Source organism: Siphateles boraxobius, unplaced genomic scaffold (genome assembly GCF_051911475.1).
Source record: "Siphateles boraxobius isolate OS27281-9 unplaced genomic scaffold, OSU_SipBor_1 1, whole genome shotgun sequence".
Taxonomy (NCBI): domain Eukaryota; kingdom Metazoa; phylum Chordata; class Actinopteri; order Cypriniformes; family Leuciscidae; genus Siphateles; species Siphateles boraxobius.
In genome coordinates this window covers 2,910,234-2,924,499 of record NW_027508699.1, presented here as the reverse complement: position 1 = coordinate 2,924,499, position 14,266 = coordinate 2,910,234, and the positions used below count along the sequence as shown (strand labels likewise).

The 14,266-nt window shown below is 43.3% G+C and overlaps 1 protein-coding gene and 1 non-coding gene across 1 annotated transcript; one reads left to right on the top strand and one right to left on the bottom strand.

The window, feature by feature from the left end:
* Window positions 1–14,266, bottom strand: part of LOC143751567 (uncharacterized) — a 66,067-nt gene that overhangs the window by 23,132 nt on the left and 28,669 nt on the right.
* Window positions 380–498, top strand: LOC143742295 (5S ribosomal RNA). Its single transcript, XR_013205422.1, has one exon. It is a non-coding gene; the product is annotated as a 5S ribosomal RNA (ribosomal RNA).

Genomic DNA, 14,266 nt, shown 5'->3' with positions numbered 1-14,266 from the left:
AAAATAGAAACTATGGATGATTCGAGCGCTGCAGTTTCATATTTCACCACAGATTTACATATGAGAATTTGTGGGGCGCTGTCGAGCTGGGTAGGCTTCTGGTTATTATCATAAATACATGCTTAAATACATAAATCAATGCGCTACATTTTAATATCCTGCTCACTTTACGTCTCAATATAGTCTAGAAAATCCCCAAAAATGTAATTTATTATTAATTTATTTCTTATAGAGATCTAATGACTTAATATTTTGAGCAGCTGTATAAAGACATGAAAACGCTTTGTGGATGCTGTTTGTCTTGCAGCTGCAGTGTGTGTGAATGCGGGCCGAGACTCGTGTGCCTTCTTTAAATATCGCTCTATCGGCTGAGACTCTCGCTTACGGCCATACCACCCTGAACACGCCCGATCTCGTCCGATCTCGGAAGCTAAGCAGGGTCGGGCCTGGTTAGTACTTGGATGGGAGACCGCCTGGGAATACCAGGTGCTGTAAGCTTTTGCTTTATCAATTCACTAATACACTTCATGGCTCGGCTCCCACGGTTTTTCCTTTATCCTTTTCAATTCAATTGCTTCATTTATTTGTCTTTCATGCTGCTTTCTCTCTGGCTTCTGTCTGCTTTCGGTGTGGTAAAGGACAGCTCAGCCTCGTCATTCTGTCTTTCTCCTCCAGGGGGCTATCGACAGGCTTTTCTCTCTCAGTCTACAAGCAACACACAACTCTGAGCGCTTGTTCTTTTATAACCCGATACACATGGTCAACAATCACACAGTTAAAACAAACGAACGTCATGTTATCACCAAAGTGGTTGAATGCATCTGTGACATAATCAGTTAAGTGATTGACAGTTGTGGTGTCCTATCAGGGAAGAGTATGATCTATTTAATGCGGGTTGGCTGTATCCGGAGATACGCCAGGTCTTTGCTCCGCCCCGCGTGCGTCATTCACTCGAGTCTCACTGTAAAAATGAATACGAGTGAATGCTAAATCTAATCAATAAAATTGAGGCAACAGATTACAAGCAATATTATTAATTAAATTTAACAAATTAGAATTGAGTAATTATTAACCAAATTAATTCCTTAAAAGTTAACCATTTAAAATGAGTAAAATTTACACATTTTTTTAAACAAAAATATCGGAATAACAGACTGACGTCAAAGATGAATTAAGAACACTTTTTTTTATTGCCAACATTGAAGACACCTGATGTTAACAAGCCGAATCACTGAAGGAGAAAACCGTAATTGGTATGTTACCATTATGGAGATTAATGTTTGCTTCAGTTGGGCTCTTGACTCTTAAAGCATTGACTTTAGATTTTGTTTGGTTGTTGTACTTCAGTTATAACAGTCAGATGAACAAATAGAAAAGGTGAAAAGGTGAAAAGTGCTCACCTTCGCGCTCGAGCGGACGCGTCGAGTGTTAACAAGGCTTCAGTCCAGCCGCTGAAAACACCCGCTCTGAGGGGACTGACGTTGCTGGGATGCACAGGTACCTCCGCACTAACTTGACCAGCCCGGGGAACACGTTCACTTTCCACTCACACTACGCAACGCAGCAGCATTAGTTTAATGATAATCGATAACAAATTAACGTGATCGACGAAATTCTTAATGATCAATAATCGATCGTCGATTAATCATGCCCATCCCTAGTACTCTTGTCTCTGACCTTCCTGGCACACACGAACCTGTGTGACAGATTTCAATTGCTGGGTTAGTTAGATTTTCCCTGATCGATTCAGAATCAGAATCAGAATCAGAATCAGAAAGAGCTTTATTGCCAAGTGTGCTTGCACACACAAGGAATTTGTTTTGGTACTGAGGCTTCCAGTGGACATATACAAATACAACATGAAACATAATACTACAAATTATAAGAATAAAAAATAAAAAAATATAAATATATGAGAATAAAACTATCACAGTTGGGTTTAGTCAGAATAGACATTTTCAGATTTACAGATTATGAACCTATTTACAGTGTTTTGAATATTATAAATAAATAAATCTACATATAAGTATCACCTGAGTTGTGGGATATTGCACTAAACAGTGTTGCACTTACAGGCATATGCCTTGGGAGGAGTGTTAACTGTTCAGGAGGGAAATGGCCTGTGGGAAGAAACTGTTCCTGTGCCGAGATGTTCTTGTGGCCAGTGATCTGAGTCTCCGTCTTGACGGTAACAGTTCAAACAGGCGGTGTCCAGGGTGAGTGGAGTCTGTGATGATTTTACCTGCTCTCTTCCTCACTCTGGAAGAGTACAGGTCCTGGAGGTTTGGCAGGGGGGCACCAATAATCCTCTCCGCAGTCCGGACTGTCCGTTGTAGTCTCCTGATGTCTGATTTGGTAGCTGAACCAAACCAGACAGTGATGGAAGCGCACAAGACAGACTCAATGACGGCTGAGTAGAACTGAATCAGCAGATCCTGTGGCAGGTTGAACTTCCTCAGCTGGCGAAGGAAGTACAGTCTCTGCTGGGCCTTTTTCACAGTGGAGTCAATGTGATTGTCCCACTTCAGGTCCTGAGAGATGATAGTGCCCAGGAACCTGAATGACTCCACTGCTTCCACAGTGCTGTTCATGATGGTGAGTGGGAGGAGTGCTGAGCTGTTCCTCCTGAAGTCCACGATCATCTCCACTGTTTTGAGCGTGTTCAGCTCAAGGTTGTTATAACTGCACCAGGCAGCCAGCTGTTCAACCTCCAGTCTGTAAGCAGACTCGTCACCGTTTCGGATGAGACCGATGACAGTGGTGTCGTCTGCAAATTTCAGGAGCTTGACAGTGGGGTCTTTAGAAGTGCAGTCATTAGTGTACAGGGAGAAGAGCAGTGGGGAGAGAACGCACCCTTGGGGAGCACCAGTGCTGATTGTGAGTGTCTTGGATGTGTGTTTCCCCAGTCTCACTCGCTGCTGCCGGTCCGTCAGGAAGCTAGTGATCCACTGACAGATCGAGGATGGTATGGAGAGCTGGGTCAGTTTGGCTGTGAGAAGACCAGGCATGATGGTATTGAAGGCCGAACTGAAGTCCACAAAGAGGATCCTTGCATAAGTCCCTGGTCTGTCGAGATGTTGCAGGATATAATGCAGTCCCACGTTGACTGCATCATCCACAGACCTGTTTGCTCTGTAAGCAAACTGAAAGGGATCCAGCAGGGGTCCAGTGATGTCCTTCAGGTGGGCCAGCACCAGTCTTTCAAACGACTTCATGACCACAGACGTGAGAGCGACAGGTCTGTAGTCATTAAGTCCAGTGGTTTTGGGTTTTTTGGGGACAGGAATGATAGTGGAGCGTTTGAAGCAGCAGGGAACTTCACACTGCTCCAATGATCTGTTGAAGATCTGCGTGAAGACCGGGGCCAGTTGGTCAGCGCAGGCTTTTAAACAAGCAGATGAGATGCCGTCTGGGCCTGAGGCTTTCCTAGTCTTCTGTTTTTTGAAGACTCGGCTCACGTCCTCCACACAGACCTTAAGCTCAGGTTGGATGGCAGGAGGGGGGAGTGATAATTGGAGAACAGGAGGTGATGCTGAATGTGTGAAGTGCAGATCAGACCGGGTGTGTGGTGTGAATGAGGGCTTTTCAAACCGGCAGTAAAATGAATTTAAATCGTCAGCCAGGTGTTGATTGTCCACAGATCGAGGGGATGGTGACTTGTAGTTGGTAATGTTCCTCAGGCCATTCCAGACTGATGATGGGTCGTTGGATGAAAACTGTTTTTTCAGTTTATCAGAGTAGTTCCTTTTAGCAACTCTGATCTCCTTTGTCAATCTGTTTCTGGCCTGGTTATACAAGATTTTATCCCCACTTCTGTAAGCATCCTCTTTGGCATGACGAAGGTGTTTGAGTTTCCCAGTAAACCATGGTTTATCATTAGTGAATGATAAGAATGTCCTGGTAGGAATGCATGTTTCCTCACAGAAACTTATATATGATGTTACAGTATCTGTGAGCTCATCCAGATCATTTGTAGCAGCTTCAAAAACAGTCCAATCAGTGCAATCAAAGCAGGCCTGTAGATTCTGCTCTGCTTCATTAGTCCATCTTTTCACAGTCCTTATTCCAGGTTTAGCTGATTTCAGTTTCTGCCTGTAGGTCGGTATGAGATGAACCAAACAGTGATCAGAGAGCCCCAAAGCTGCCCGTGGGACGGAGTGATATGCATTTCTTATTGTGGTGTAACAGTGGTCCAGTATATTACTGTCTCTGGTGGGACATGTAACGTGCTGTCTGTATTTTGGTAGTTCACGGGAAAGATTTGCTTTGTTAAAATCCCCAAGAATGATTAAAAGAGAGTCTGGGTACCTTTGTTCCGTTTCAGATATTTGTTCAGCCAGCTGTTGTAGCGCCGCGCTCGCGCACGCGTCTGGAGGGATGTAAACATTCACGAGAATGAAAGAGGAAAATTCCCGAGGCGAGTAGAAGGGTTTACAGTTTATGAAATGTGCCTCTAAATTAGGAGAGCACATCTTCTTCAGTGTTGTTACATCTGAACACCAACTTTCGTTAATGTAGAAACACAATCCACCACCTCTCGTTTTCCCCGTTAGCTCCGCGATGCGATCCGCTCGGAACAGCTGGAAGCCCGGCAGATGTATTGCGTTGTCCGGTATGGCTTCACTCAGCCAGGTTTCAGTGAAGCACAAAGCAGCAGAGTTTAAAAAATCCTTGTTAGTGTGGGTGAGGAGAAGAAGTTCATCCGTTTTGTTAGGAAGGGATCGGAGATTCGCGAGATGAATGCTGGGGAGTGCAGTGCGCAGGCCGCGCTCGCGGAGTTTAACCAGCGCGCCGGCTCGCTTCCCGCGTTTGCGTCTGAACGCACGTTTGAACAACAACGCTGCACCTCCGACGAGAATGTCCAGCAAAACGTCCGAATAATCAAAAACTGTAGAAAAGGTTTCTGGTGTGTGTTTCCTAATGTCCAGTAGTTCGTCTTTGGTGAAACTGATAGGAAACGAATGACTAAACGCAGAACAAACGAACAAAAACAACACAATAGCTGGAGAGCTCCACACCGAGGCAGCCATCCGCGGCGCCATCTGGGTGGCGTAGTCAACAATTATCACCATAAGATAGAGTAACATCCTAGACCGCATATTGCCACACATCAATGAAACAGATGCTTGACAAATGCATTCACAACCTTGCAACTATTGAACTTTGATACATAAAGTAATACATCATTTCCATTACACATAAACACATAAAAAAATGAATTTGCACACGGCGCCACTCCACCTCCCACTTGTCCCGACCGGGAGTTTTTTTTTTTTTTCCAGTTCAACTGTGAAGCTGCATTTTGTGTGCAATGCTGCTGCACTGTCTGCTCTACTCCCTGTGTATGTGCCCCAGAGGTTAAACCATAAGTACACAAGACCAAATGAGAGATCTCCAAGTGGAAAAATAGGAGTGACACCACTTCAAAGATCCAGTGTACTCCACACAATATACACCAAAAGTCAATAAATATAAATATACTAGTTACACATAATGACTCTTAATTCATAGTCAAGATGGTTCTAAAACAAAATGAATGGTGTACATAAAATGGCAATTGGGTCTATTGCATTCAAAAACTCGTCATAATTTACTTACAGAAATACCCTATCAATATTGAGAGACAACAGTGACAAAAAGGGTGAGAGGCCAAAATCTTCATTGAGACCTGGAAGACTAATGACCCTCAAGGAATAGTGGTGTCACTCCTATTTTTCCACTTGGAGATCCCTCATTTGGTCTTGTGTTTGTAGGGTGCCAGATTGGCACACCTGAAATCAATGCAACTATAAGTATGACTTGATTCTGTCTGTTTGTTACCAACACCCAGATTAAGGCCAGTGGGCCTATACGCGTTGGTGTTTTAATGTTTTAGCCCTTAAAATAATAAAGGCTTTTTAACTTTTGGATCCTACTGATTGCCTGGAATTGGATTTTTTCCAATTCTTTTTTTTTATAAACTATGTATATTGAATATATTGTATTCTATGTATATTGTTTAAATGTAGTCGTATGTTTTCATAGTTTCATTTATTAAAACCCATTATACGCTTGATTGTCTCTGGCTAATGCTCACCAAACAAAGTCTCTTAAATGTGTGATCTTAAATTGGTGGTAAAACACGATTTCACTTTTTTAACTTTTTAACTTCAGTTAGTGTGTAATGTTGCTGTTTGAGCATAAACAATATCTGCAAAGTTACAGCGCTGAAAGTTCAAAGCAAACGGTGATATTTGCTTTTAAAGAAATCAATTTCTTAGGACTTACGCAAACAGCCGGTTTTGGACTACACGACATTCCTCCAGGGTTGCTGACGTCAGTAACCCCAATAAACCCCTCCTCAGAGAATACGAAATAAGGGGGGCGAGGCCATTTTTTGGAGAAGAGTTATTGTGGTATAGGAGTGTTGTTGCCGCCGCGATGTCGTCGAAACGCTGTTATTTTCATCAGTGCCCGGATTGCAGGTCCACTTTGTTCAGCATTCCTAGGATTGCGGGAGTTAGGGAGTTGGCACAGACAAATCAACAATGGAGAAAGAGCTGATCAGCATCAAGGTTATTGAGAATGGCACACCAAGAATAAGGCTGCTAGGGTAAGTAGCACCCATGTACTTGATTTGTGTCAATTTATGCACCTTGCTTTTGCATAATTGGTTTTAGTATATTTTGGATTTATAGATAATATAAATTGTTTATCAAATAACACAGTCGTTTCTCATTTCACCCAAAGCCAACAGATATGACTCAATTTAAATGACTTAAGGTAAATAAATGTTTTCTTTTATTTATGTTTTTCTTTCAGAATTGTAGAGCCAGACACCTGTGATGCTCGGGGGATATTTAATGCTATATTGCAGAAATGTCAGGAAAACCAGCTCAAACTTAGCAGCTGTCTGACTGCAACAGCAGCAGATGGAGCCAGTGTCAACTTTGGCAAAAAAAACTGGCGTCCTTACACAACTCCAGGAGCAGTTAGCCCCATGGATGATAAGGGTTCATTGCATCGCTCACAGGCTTGAGCTCTGTTTGAAGGATGCTTTCAAAGAAATCTACACCCAGGTGTGTTAAAATACAATGCGACCCTTTCTTACAGTATACACACTGTCACAATATGAATAATTACATGTCATATGTTTGTCCATTTATAATTGTGTTGGTTAAAAACAGTTAATATGAAGAAATTTGTAGCCTATTTTTGCTTGTTTGTGCGTGTGTGTTTTGTTTGTAATCTCCCCTTCAGATTGACGAGTTGCTAATGCGCATCTACTCCCTTTACCAACGTTCATCCAAGAAGTGGAAGGAGCTGAAGGCGCTTGGAGAGACCCTTGAAGAACATGTGGTGAAGCCAACACGCTCTCAAGGCACAAGGTGGATTAATCACAGGAGGAAAGCCTTAGCCGACCTTGCCTCCAACTACCGGTGTGTCATAGCCCATCTTCCAAAAGAGCAGGAGGAGTCTGGACCAGACAAGGCAAAGCTGAAATCTAACTGCCGTCAACTGACTTCATCAAAGTTTGTCCTCCATGTAGCTGTCTATCAAGATATACTGGCGGAATTGGCAGAACTGTCACTGAAATTTCAGGCAGACGAGGTGTCCATTTCCTCTGTCAGGAGAAGGGTTATGGCGTCCCAGACTGCTCTGCTCCGACTGAGGGAAAATCCTGGTCCCTATCTCCGTCCTGTCCTCTCTGCTTTCACAGACACAGCCAGTGTTGGTGTTTTCCAATACAAGGGAGTCGACATCAACCACCAGTCAACAACCTCTGAGGCATTCCGTCACCAAATGGTTGACATCATTGACAAAATCATATAGTGCATCATTTACCGCTTTTCAACCTTTTCCACAGACCCAGTGCTCCTGGCTGCAGAGATCTTTGATCCAGTTAGCATGCCAGAGAACATCAGTGCCATCAACACATATGGGGACATTGAACTACAAAGGCTCTGTAAGCATTTTGAGCCATTGCTCGTAACTAATGGCTGCAATGTGGCAGAGGTGGAGCGAGAGTGGCTTAGGTAAAATTTGACATCGTTCAGCATCACAGGCGGGAGGCTTTCCTTGTGCTGTGGAACAGGATGCTCAATGAGAAGGAAAACATCTACTCCAACCTGCTTCACCTTGTCAGGATTGTTCTCGTGTTCCCTGTATCCACAGCCCAGATGGAACGGCAGTTTTCAACGATTAAGAGAATGCAAGGAGACTGGCGCTTGAGACTGAATTTGTCCACAATTGAGGATCTTCTTTTCATAAAGTCTCATGGCTGTGATCCCTTGGAGTATAATGGTGAAAAATCTGTGGAAAGGTGGTGGAGAGCTTGCCTGAGGAGACCAGGCGTTCGTCCATATGGGTCAAGACTGAACTCCGACCCTGAGTCAGAATCTCTTTCAAGTGATGAGTCTGATTGAAATAATCCACTGCATTCCCTCACTCTCTCTCTCCCTCACACACTGTCTCTCTCTCTCTCTTTCTCTCTCTCTCTCTCTCTCTCTCTCTCTCTCTCTCTCTATCTCTCTCTCTATCTCTCTCTATCAATCTCTCTCTCACTCACACACATTCTCACATGATGTAATGGACTGAATGAACTTTTTGAATGCTTTTATTGGCATTTATGTTGTTTCTATTGTTGTGAGGGTGTATAACTTCTGGATGAAATGGTTCTCTCTCACACTCACATTCTCACATGATATAGAGGACTGAATGAATATTTTGAATGTTTTTATTGGCATTTGTGTTGTTTCTAAATGCTTTTATTGGTATTTGTGGTGTTTCTGAATGCTTTTATTGACATTTTTGTTTCTATTGTTGTGTGAGGGTGTATACCTTTTGGATGTAATGGCGCTCTCTCTCTCATTAATTTTTTTTTATTTTTATTAAAAAAGTCATAATCCATGTCTTATTCCAAATTAGGATGTTATGGTATCAATCTGAATGGGAAAACTATCGAATTGTACTCAGTGGTCTTTGTGCCCTGTCATATGGCCTTGGTGCCCTCCCCAAAAAAGAAAAGGTGGAGGCCAAATGGCCTTGCCCCTAAAATTACATAATTCCCACCCTGCCCCCACCTATATCACTCAGGTCGATCCCTATCGAAGTCATTCACGCTTTCTTCCCGTTAGGGACTAAAAGCTCTCACAGCACATGCAACTTAGTTGCTGATTTCGCTAAACTGCTTTCGCTTAACAGGCAGACCGTCAACACTGGAATGGAATGTATTGAGTGACATTGCGTAATTGTAAATAGTGTCCGCGTCAAGGAGGGCTATTCTGTTCAGACTATCGCATATTAAATTATGACGGTAGGATTTTCAGTGGTGTAAAGTCAACTTCAGGCTTTACGCGTTAAGGCTAACCATCAGACTAACGTGTTGTGATGAGTCATGGGATTACTCTTTTTCCCTTGATGGTCATTACCCCTCCAAAGAGAATGATTCGAAGACCAGGGAGGCTGCATCCCGCCCATGTGAAAGTGAAAGTGACACGTGATGGCCAAGTATGGTGACCCATACTTGGAATTTGACCTCTGCATTTAACCCATCCAAGTAAGTGCACACACATTAGGAGCAGAGTAGTGAGTGAAAATCTTGGAGAGAAGGTTGAGAGTGGGGATGGCTAACCAACAAGACCCATGTCTGTCCGCAGCTGCCAGGAAACGTATGGCAACTGACCATCATACATGAGCTACCACAAGCTGGGCCGACATGATGGAAGCCGAATCATAAACATGAAAAATGGCCGCTTAGAGCCAGTACAATGCACAGAATATCTGGGGCTCAGTATATACTCCCTCTCTGAACGAGTCACTCTAACAGAAGCGAGAATCACGTCTGTCACTCAATGTCTCTCCCACTTTCAGACGGGGAAAATTGTACCGTTCAGACTGTGCTTAAGAATGCTGGGTTTAATGGGTTCAGTGCTATCAGTAGTACATCTGGGGCTTCTTTATAATGAGAGACTTCCAGCGCTGGATCACGCATCTATGTTTGCATTCTCTGCAACATCTCATTCGACCGGTGAGAACAACTCATGCATGCATCAGAGCGCTCAGACATTCGAAAAGCCCCACAACATTTAGAACGGGGATTCCCTTGGGGGCAGTGTCGTCGAGAGTGACTATAATGACGGATGCAACATTAAAGGGCCAGCGAGCAACTCTGATGTGCAGAGCTGTGAATGGTGTGTGGCCTCCATAGCTGATTCACAAGTATATAAATTACTGGCATATAACACTGAGTTTTTGGTAGTGTTTCAAGCGGTGAAATGTTTTCTGAGGTTTATCAAGGGCCAGCATGTTTAATTGAAAACAGACAACAGGTTGCTTATATTAACCCATTTGTGCCGGTTGCTGCGCGCCGCAACATTACATCTACCGCAGGTTACTGCGTTGCGCAACTCTGAACCTCCTGCCGGCTGCTGCGTGGCGCAGCATTTTGTATTAGTCATGCTTTTCATGACACGTGCAGCATAGAACGCACTGTCATTGGTTCTAATACACATGAGGTGGGTCTTGTTGATTGTTTAAAGACCACGTGACCACCCAAATGTACTGTGGTTTGCTGAAAATCACGCCAATCAATCAGACATACACGTGCATTTGTTTTGGATTTTTTTCAGAGACGCAAGCGGGAAAATGGCAACGACAGAGGAGGATTTTGACAGCGAGGGCAGTGACATTGAGTTAGAAGATAGTGAGGAGTTTGAGAGGGAGGAGGTGTTAGAAGATGATTACATGCCGGATGATCCTTTGGATAGAGCACAGGAGTGGGATTTGTGGGACACCGAAGGAGAGGAGGAGGATGGCTTTTACGGATTCCAGATAGATTGGAGAACCGAAGGTTACCAGCCACGCAAGGCGTAGCAGTTCACCCGCAAACCGGGGGTGAAACAGCCGATCCCCGCGGATGCTAGCCCCCTTGATGTCTTTTCACGTATTTTTACCGATGAGCTTTGGGACATGTTGGTGACGGATACTAATAGATATGCCGAACAGACGCGCGGTCAGACCCCCACCAACTCGAAGTGGAACCCTGTCTCCAAAACGGAGATGAAGACATTTGTCGGGCTGTGTCTAGCCTTCGGTATTTTGAAGCTGCCAGCACGCAGGGATTTCTGGAGGCAGACAAAATGGTTGTACCAGACCAACGTCCCCAAGGCCATGGCAAGGGACCGCTTCGACATGATCTGGAGGTAATGATTTGTGTTTTGTTTTCTTTTTTATAATGAATAACTACCATAATAAATAATAATAAAATAATTGCATAGTGAATAAATAGCATAATAAATAATAATACAATAATGGCATAATGAATAAATAGCATAATAAATAATAATACAATAATTACATAATGAATAAATAGCATAATAAATAATAATACAATAATTGCATAATAAATAAATAGCATAATAAATAATAATACAATAATGGCATAATGAATAAATAGCATAATAAATAATAATACAATAATTGCATAATGAATAAATAGCATAATAAATAATAATGCCATAATGGCATAATGAATAAATAGCATAATAAATAATAATACAATAATGGCATAATGAATAAATAGCATAATGAATAATACAATAATGGTATAATGAATAAATAGCATAATAAATAATAAAACAATGGCATAATGAATAAATAGCATAATAAATAATAATACAATAATGGCATAATGAATAAATAGCATAATAAATAATACAATAATGGCATAATGAATAAATAGCATAATAAATGGTCATATAATTATGGCATAAGGAATAAGTAACAATGAATATATAAACACTATAAATATATACAAATAACATAATACATATAAATAAATAAAAACAATGATGGCAAAAAATGTTCAGATATCTCCATCTCCAAGATAACATGGACTCTGCCGTGGACAAAACGGACAAGCTCTGGAAGATACGACAGTGGATGGACCTCCTCCTGGTTAGATTCCAGGCGCTCTATGAAGTCAATGGCTTCGTGACCGTGGATGAGTCCATGGTGAAGTTCAAGGGACGCCTGGGCTTCCGGCAGTACCTCCCCATGAAGCCGGTGAAGTGGGGAATAAAGGTGTGGGTCATGGCGGAGAGCAAAACAGGCTACGTCACCCATTTTCAGGTGTACACGGGTGCCATTCAGGGTAAGACGGAGAAAGACCTGGCTCACCGGATAGTGTCAGACCTGGTGACCCCTTATTACGGGTCCAACCTATCCGTTTACATGGACAACTTTTACACCAGTGTGAAGTTGATTGTGGACCTCAAGGTCAGGGGGGTGCAAGCCTGTGGAACGGTGCGTGCCAACAGGAAGGACCTCCCCAAGAATAAGCAGCTCACAAAGAAGGCTGAGTTGAACAAGCATGAGTTCAATGTGGCGCAGCGGGATGAATTGACCTTCTGCGTCTGGCAAGACACCAAGACTGTGATGGTCCTCTCCAACTACCATGACCCGACAGCTCATGGGTTAGTGAGGAGGAAGGCCAATGGTCAACGTCAGACGGAGGTTCGGGTGCCAGCATGCCTTGCTGACTATCAGCAACATATGAAAGGAGTTGATCTTCTGGACCAGATGGTGGGGTACTACCAGATCCATCATCGGTCTACGAAGTGGTGGAGGAGGCTGTTCTTTTACTTTGTTACGGTGGCGTGCTACAATGACTTTGTGGCTGCTAAGTCTGTTGGAGGAGCCAAGTGGAAGTACAGGAGGGGTGGCTACAAGGACTGGCTGGAGGATCTGACCCAGGAGCTGATCGTCCCTGTCACTGCGAGAAGTGCTCCTAATGTACTCCCCACCAGCCCAACTGGAGCTTCCGCTGAGCATGACCTGGTCCAGATCAACAACAAGAGGAAGACCTGCAGGGAGTGTTCTCTGAAGCACTGCAGCACCAACGTGCGTCCTGGGTCAACTCTGATGGGGTGCAGGCAGGGTAACCTTCCTCTGCATCGCGAATGCTTCATGTACCACGTCGTTCGCCACAAATGATTTGATCTGACCGTGTGCGTACGTGTGTCAGTCACTGAGACTGTTCCCAGTTCTACCTCAGGACTTCCCCTCCTCTCTCTCATAACAAGATGCCTTGTTCAGTGTGTTGGGATGTTTAAAATATTATTTGTTATATTTTATATAATTTATTTATTTATTTTTTCTTCCCCATATGAATTTGAGATGTTTTAGAAAAATGTGTTGTTATGTTAGTGCTAAGGGAGCATGTTTAAATAAAAGCTGTGATTGTTACCTTTAAAATGTATTTTATTTCATGTTTCTAAGTGCTACAGAGGCTTAGATATCAAGGTTTTGGTAGACGTTGACCATTCTTATTATTTTTTCAGAAAACCGTCAGGAGATAAGGATATTTATCCTAGAAGAACATAGGTTTTTAAAGGCGTTTTTAGCAGGCGTTTTAGGAGCAAATGGGTTAACCTGCAGGGGGGCACATATTCTCTTCAACTGCACCAGTTAGCAAAAAAGCTGAATGTGTGGTGCGACGCAAGGCTGTTATCCATCAGGGCAAGCCATCTTCCAGGGATATTGAACAGGGGAGCAGATTTATTGTCCAGGGGAAATCCTCTGTACGGGGAGTGGAAGCTTCATCCCCAGGTGGTGAAGCAGATATGGCAGAAGTACAGTCACGCTACCGTAGATCTCTTCATCTTGCAAGAAAACGGTCAATGTCATCTATTTTTCTTTAGGAGACGAAAATGCACCATTGGGTGTGGATGCTCTAGCCCACCCATGGCCAAACGTCCAGCTGTATGCATTCCCTCCTCTGAGCCTGATTTCACCCACTTTAGCCAAAGTAAAAGAACAAATTGAAGGATTTTTTTCCATTTATATAAGGTACCACTGTCAGCATAGTCAGTCCGATGTCCACGGAGGTCAAATGGACGACACGAGTCACTTATTCTAATGGTGATATGGACGTTTTCCAAAATGCAGGTAAGTCGGCCAAATTTGCTATAGGCAACTTAATGACACCTTTGGGGCTGCCATTGCACTGCGTGGCATGGCACCAAGTGCCTATGAAGAGTTTCAAGGTTCTATATTATTAAGTATGTGTTTCAGCAGTTCGGCCTGATCTACACATGGTTCAGCTTTCTCCATCCACAAGGGTCTTTCTGGACCCCAGTGACTGCCGTAGACTTTGCCCTCTCTATATGTTTTCGGGGGGCGTGTGATGCAGCTTTCTGTGAAGTTTCGGGCGCCTAGGACCTCCAGGGGCCGAACGAGGTCCAGTAACACGTGCAACTTATCCATCCGATTTCATAGGTACTTT